At 51.7% G+C, this 7,050-nt stretch overlaps 1 protein-coding gene across 1 annotated transcript in view; it reads left to right on the top strand.

Annotated features, from left to right (window-relative positions):
- Positions 1 to 236: 236 nt before the first annotated feature.
- Positions 237 to 7,050, top strand: part of AK1 (adenylate kinase 1) — a 47,902-nt gene continuing 41,088 nt past the window's right edge. The window contains exon 1 of the mRNA XM_069986115.1: positions 237 to 288. The gene's annotated coding sequence lies outside the window, so the exon portion shown is untranslated. The remainder of the gene's footprint in view (positions 289 to 7,050) is intronic.

Genomic DNA, 7,050 nt, shown 5'->3' with positions numbered 1-7,050 from the left:
TGACTGACTGACACACACATACATACATACACACAGCACTTAAAGCTCAGTCTTCTCCCTCCTCTCTGTCAGGCTGCTCTCCACATTGTAAAGTTGAGGACCTTCGGGTCATGTGATAAGGTCCTTCACCCTTTTCTTTCTTTGTTCAGGTCCTGCTCCCTTATCCTGTGTCTTCTCAAGTTCAGGCCGCTTACCCTGCACTACAATGGGCAGGCTGAACATTAGAACACTGGGCCCTTCTCCCTCTCTGGGCCCCTAGAGGACCTGTGGGCCCCAGCACTTGCCCAAGTAAGCCCTGTGCTGTCGCCGGCCCTGTTTATAGTCTATGTTCACACACTGTACAGACAACGGCCATTGTTTAAAAGGGAAGCACTGTGTGAGACTAGAGAGAAAACACCACTTCCTGCAGGACATACAGCAGCTGATAAGTACTGAAAGACTGGAGATTTTTTTTTAATAGAAGTAAATTGCAAATCTATGGCACTTGCTGGGACCGGTTTATTTGAAAGTTTTTATTGATTACCTATTGATTCCAGCCGTAGGTAGCGTTAAACAATGGACATTCGTGTTGGAACGGCCGTTGTTTGTACAGCGTGTGAATATAGCCATAGGGTGTATTACGCTTCATTTTGTGTTCAATGATAAGAATAAGGCTTAAAGGGGTACTCTTTTATTTTTCAAATCAACTGGTGTCGGAAAGTTATATAGATTTGTAATTAACTTCTATTAAAAAAGTCTCCAGTCTCCCTGTACTTATTAGCTGCTGTATGTCCTGCAGGAAGTGGTGTATTCTTTCCAGTCTGACACAGTGCTCTCTGCTGCCACCTCTGTCCATGTCAGGAACTGTCCAGAGCAGCAGCAAATTCCTCTTTGATGCAACTTTAATATGATGTTGTAATTCTGACATTTATTATATTAAAAATTTTATAAAAAGGTTGAAACAGAAAAAAAAAAGAAAAGAAAGAAAACCTCTCCTGCTCTGGACAATTCCTGACACCGACAAAGGTGGCAGCAGAGAGCACTGTGTCAGTCTGGAAAGAAAACACCACTTCCTGCAGGACATACAGCAGCTGATAAGTACTGGGATACTGGAGATTTTAAATAGAAGTAAATTAGAATTAGTTGATTAGAAAGAAAGACAATTTCCCCAGAGTACCCCTTTTAGGCCCTAAAGACCTGGAGTCACATTCTCTATTTATTTCTAGCAACTCTAATCATCCCGCACAACCTGCAGCTTCCAACTCTTACAAAACCACAGTTTTTACCCTGCCTGGACAGTCAAGTGGGCGGTCCTAATCTGACAGCTATAAGATGGATTGGGTGGATAGGAGGTGAACGTGTTATCTACAGTAACATTTGTCTCCATAATGTAGTGATCAAAGCTGAATCACTTATTACTGGAGATGGTTTTGTGTATGCAGAGAGTAGTTGAAATCCAATGGGGACATATTGAATGTTTGTTGCCTGATTTGCATGGCTGCAGCGCCATCTAGTGATGGATTATTGTAATAATTTTTAGTTTTATTTAATAACTGGTGAGTATATCATACGGAGCCCCGTGTCCCATATTAACCTGATTTGGAGCAGCAGAGCGTCACCCAGAGCCTCTCAGCCAGGGAAGGTTTATTCTGCTAACCCTGCAAGTATTTCATCACTTATATTTACTTATATATGGACAAAAGAAAGATACAGAAAAAATGGGGTTCGGGGGTTGAGGTGCAGGGTTGGGGATGCCCCTGGTGGGCAGGTGGGCGTATATATGTTGCAGTGAAATGATAGAATCAGGGATTTGATCAAATCACTGACCCCTTTCAGGGAAATGATGGAATTAACTCTATCATTTCCCCCCGCGACATAGAATTCGCTTACCGCATCACCTCTCTGACCCCCCCGGCCTGTCCGCTCTGCGCCCCGTCCACCTCTGGTCTAGTCCGCCCCGCCCTGCGACATGCTTCCTACTCCCCCGGCCCGTCCGCTCTGCTCCCCATTCACCCCACTTTTTGCTCCCCTGGCCCGTCCGCTCTGTCCCCGTCCACCCCGCCCTGCGACATGCTTCCTACTTCCCTGGCCCGTCCGCTCTGCTCCCCATCCACCCCGCCCTGCGACATGCTTTCTGCTCCCCCGGCCCGTCCGCTCTGTCCCTGTCCACCCCGCCCTGTGACATGCTTCCTACTCCCCTGGCCCGTCCGCTCTGCTCCCTGTCCACCCCGCCCTGCGACATGCTTTCTGCTCCCCTGGCCCGTCCACTCTGCTCCCCGTCCACCCCGCCCTGTGACATGCTTCCTACTCCCCTGGCCCGTCCGCTCTGCTCCCCGTCCACCCACGCCCTGCGACATGCCTTCTGCTCCCCCGGCCCGTCCGCTCTGCTCCCCGTCCACCCCACCCTGCGACATGCTTTCTGCTCCCCCGGCCCGTCCGCTCTGTCCCTGTCCACCCCGCCCTGTGACATGCTTCCTACTCCCCTGGCCCGTCCGCTCTGCTCCCCGTCCACCCCGCCCTGCGACATGCTTTCTGCTCCCCTGGCCCGTCCACTCTGCTCCCCGTCCACCCCGCCCTGCGACATGCTTCCTACTCCCCTGGCCCGTCCGCTCTGTCCCTGTCCACCCCGCCCTGCGACATGCTTCCTACTCCCCTGGCCCGTCCGCTCTGCTCCCCGTCCACCCCACTTTCTGCTCCCCTGGCCCGTCCGCTCTGTCCCTGTCCACCCCGCCCTGCGACATGCTTCCTACTCCCCTGGCCCGTCCGCTCTGCTCCCCGTCCACCCCGCCCTGCAACATGCTTTCTGCTGCCCTTGCCCGTCCGCTCTGCTCCCCGTCCACCCCGCCCTGCGACATGCTTCCTACTCCCCTGGCTGTCCGCTCTGCTCCCCGTCCACCCCGCCCTGCGACACGCTCATTTCTCCTGCTACGCACCTTCTGCTCACCCGGCCCGTCGGCTCTTCTCCCCGTCCGCCTTAACGCCCTATGTCTGCCGGGAGGTGCGCTGTTCTGCTCCCCGTCCACCCACGGTCCCGTCCGCCCTGCCGCCATATGCCTACCGGGAAGGTATGCTGCTCTGCTCCCCCGTCTGCCTCCACCACCGTGCCAGCCGGGAGTTCCTGTCCGCCACCACTGCCATATGCTTGGTGGGGAGGTGTGCCGCTCTGCTCCCCCCTCCGCCGCCAAACATAGAACCGGGTGACTCCTCAATTTTTCATTCCGTCATTTCCCTGAAAGGGGTCAGGCATTGGATCAAATCCCATTTCATCATTTCCCTAGATTTGATCAAATCCCCGATTCTATAATTTCACTGCAACATATAGATAGATGGATGGATATAGATAGGTGAAAAATAGCGCCGGATTAAGGTTGGTGGAGGCCCCGGGCGACAATCACTATACTCTGATCTATACAGATGCCCCCTTACTGTACGCGACTAAGCACAGATCCCTCCTCACTCCTGGCTGTGTGGCTCAGCATCCTCCTCTGTTGTGCACATAATGGTCACAAGAGGCTGCAGTGCAGAGGAAGATGCCAGGCCTAGAGACAGGAGAGGGGAGGGCTCAGTGTTCTTACGTTGTGTCTGTGTTAGTAAAGCAATGTGAGAACCCAGCTCTTTCTCTGCGTTCTTACCTATTGTGTTAGGGCCATATTACATTGTCTGATATCCTGGGTAAGTAGCGCCGTTCTGCTAGATTGGCGCTCGCTTACAGAGGCTATTATAAGGCTCGATCAGCCATCGGTCGCACATCACTATTAAATGCAGCGATGCACGGCCGGTGGCCAATGATTTAGAAAGACATGGATCAGTTAATGGGGGGGGGGGGTTGCTAGGGAGAAGCAGTGTGAGTATTATGGCTAACATTTTATCTTACCACACGTCATTCAGTGACTCACAGGTGACGTCTTCTTTGATCTGAGGCGTCACTTTCCCTTTTCCTCTCCATCTGGCCCAGACCTCCATGATGATTTCTTTCAGCTACAATTCATCTCTTCAGAACCTGCCAGAAAAACATCTCCGCACTTTACCAGCAACTTCCTTCCCTTGTTCCAACCCATAAGGTCCCAAACAGTAGTAATGCCACTTTTTGGTGTGATTTCCAGTAAAGTGAGTAGGAATGTGGCTTGCCCCCTGTATGTAGGATCCCCTCCTGTGCCCCAAAATAGTTATAAAGTCCCTATATCCCCATATAGTAATAATGTCCCCTGCTGTGCCCTCCATATAGTAATATTGCCCCCTGCTGTGCCCCAAATAGTTATAAAGTCCCTATGTCCCCATATAGTAATAATTCCCCCTGCTGTGCCCTCATATAGTAATAATGTCCCCTGTTGCTGTGCCCTCCATATAGTAATACTGCCCCCTACTGTGCCCTCCATATAGTAATAATGCCCCCTGCTGTGCCCTCTATATAGTTATAATGCCCCCTGCTGTGCCCCCCATATAGTAATAATATCTCCTGCTGTGCCCACATATAGTAATAATGTCCCCTGCTGTGCCCTCTATATAGTTATAATGCCCCCTGCTGTGCTCTCCATATAGTAATAATGTCCCCTGCTGTGCCCCCCTATAGTAATAATGTCCCCTGCTGTGCCCACATATAGTAATAATGTCCCCTGCTGTGCCCCCCTATAGTAATAATGTCCCCTGCTGTGCCCACATATAGTAATAATGTCCCCTGCTGTACCCCATATAGTAATAGTGTCCCCTGCTGTGCCCCCCATATAGTAATAATATCTCCTGCTGTGCCCTCTGTATAATAATAATAATGTCCCCTGCTGTGCCCTCCATATAGTAATAATATCTCCTGCTGTGCCCACACTTAATGCGCAGAAGTGCTGTGTGTGGGTTAGCAGCACTTGAGGCAAGAAAAAGGACTGTGCCCCCCAATGCCCCTAGCATTGTAGTCAAGCCCCAGTGGTGTCCTGGTAGCTGTAGTATTCCCCCTTCCCAGTGGTGTCCTGGTAGCTGTAGTCCCCCCCCCAGTGGTGTCCTGATAGCTGTAGTTTCCCCCCTCGTCCGCAGTAGTGTCCTAATAGCTGTAGTTCTCCCCCTTCCCTAGTGGTGTCCTGGTAGCTGTAGTCCCCCCCCCCCGGTGGTGTCCTGGTAGCTGTAGTTCCCCCCCACCCCCCCACCCCCCCCTCCTAGTGGTGTCTTGGTAGCTGTAGTTCTCCCCCTAGTCCCCAGTGGTGTCCTGGTAGCTGTAGTTCTCCCCCCTACCAGGGTGTCCTGGTAACTGTAGTTTCCCCCCCCCCTCCCAGTGGTGTCTTGGTAGCTGACACCCTTGTCCCCAGTGGTGTCCTGGTAGCTGTAGTTCTCCCCCCTACCAGGGTGTCCTGGTAGCTGTAGTTCTCCCCCTCGTCCCCAGTGGTGTCCTGGTAGCTGTAGTTCTCCCCCTCGTCCCCAGTGGTGTCCTGGTAGCTGTAGTTCTCCCCCCTACCAGGGTGTCCTGGTAGCTGTAGTTTCCCCCCCCCCCCCTCCCAGTGGTGTCTTGGTAGCTGTAGTTCTCCCCCTTGTCCCCAGTGGTGTCCTGGTAGCTGTAGTCCCCCCCCCCCCAGTGGTGTCCTGGTGGCTGCAGTTCTCCCCCCACCCCACCCCAGTGTTGTCCTGGTAGCTGTAGTTCACTTCCCCCCTCCCTTCCCCACTCACCTTTCTTTGCTCCAGAGCTGGGCTGGCCAGGTCCTCTGCCATCTCCTCCAGAGCACGTCTTCTCCGGCAGACAGCGCGTGATGAAATGACGTCATCCAGCGCGGCCCGCCAGATAGAAGAGACGTGCGCCGCCTCACAGGAGCTGTCAGGCACAGCACACTCCTGTGTCTAGCGGCCGCTGGACACAGGAGAGTGCTGTGCACGTGGGCCACATCAGGAGATTCGGGGGCCTGATGCGGCTCACGGAACAGTTCCCCGACCCTGCCAAAGATCCACCAACCTGAATCCGGAACTCTGCTTCCGGCTTCCCCGTGCCGGCGCCGTTCGATAGGTGGGTTCAGATTAAAGAGGATGTACCAGGTGGTACATCCTCTTTAAAATAATAACTCTTCGAGACTTCAGCCATGCAGCTTCCACACTTCAATACAAAACACAGTGACATCTAGTGGTCATCTTTTAGTACTACAGGACCACAAAAAGTTCAGACTTTTACGAAAGGTAAGAATAGCATTAACACCCCTAGTGGGACACCATAGATAGATAGATAGATAGGAGATAGATAGATAATATATAGATAGGAGATAGATAGATAGATAGATAGATAGATAGATAGATAGATAGGAGATAGCTAGATGGTGTCTTACCACTGGTGTTTTCTCTTGTGCACCTGTCCTAAAGTCCTCACTCAGGTTAAAGTGGTGGATGTAGTACCTTAGTTTCCCCACTGTTTATTTGTACTTATGCACAGCTGAAGTTAATGGGTTAATTGTTTTTTGTCATGTGTTTGTGTGCTGACCACTAGTAGGTGCTCTATCTGTCCTATCCTGTATTTCCTCTCCTACACACACTGAACCCTGTTGGAGGATTTAGCTCTGTGTGGGAGAACGTACAGAGAGGGAGTTAGTTGTTGGGAGTCCAAGGGGACAGATGCTTGAGAGACTAGTTCTGACAGAGATTGCTTCTACAGCAGCGACCACTACTTTCACTATGTAGTGCAAAGCTACCTTAAGAAGAAAGAAGCCAAGCAGAACACCCTAGCCCACGCCAGGAACCTCTCGAAAATGTCCAGGGCAGACTCCTGAACCAAGAGGAGCTGACCCCAGTAGGACAAAGCTACCAAATAAAGGTCTACGTAACCTACTGCGCAGTGCAGGTCGAGTGGGAAGTCTCGGGAACCTGCTGCACCAGATAACTGACAACTGGGGCTCGTGCTACCCACCTAGGACGTGTTCTATAATACTAAGGGGCAGAAGCCAGTCAGACATTAGTGTAAACGTGGGTATGAGTATTACTTATCTATATACACTACAGTTGCGGCAGAGTACAGGATCTACATTGGACAAGGGCTCCTCTGGCAACTCCTGTTCTCTCTACCTCTACAAAAGATAGACAGACAGATGATAGATTGGAGATAGATAGATAGAT

This window comes from Dendropsophus ebraccatus, chromosome 10, assembly GCF_027789765.1.
Source record: "Dendropsophus ebraccatus isolate aDenEbr1 chromosome 10, aDenEbr1.pat, whole genome shotgun sequence".
Taxonomy (NCBI): domain Eukaryota; kingdom Metazoa; phylum Chordata; class Amphibia; order Anura; family Hylidae; genus Dendropsophus; species Dendropsophus ebraccatus.
Note: the sequence above shows the minus strand (reverse complement) of the source record. Positions and strands in the feature narration are given on the sequence as shown.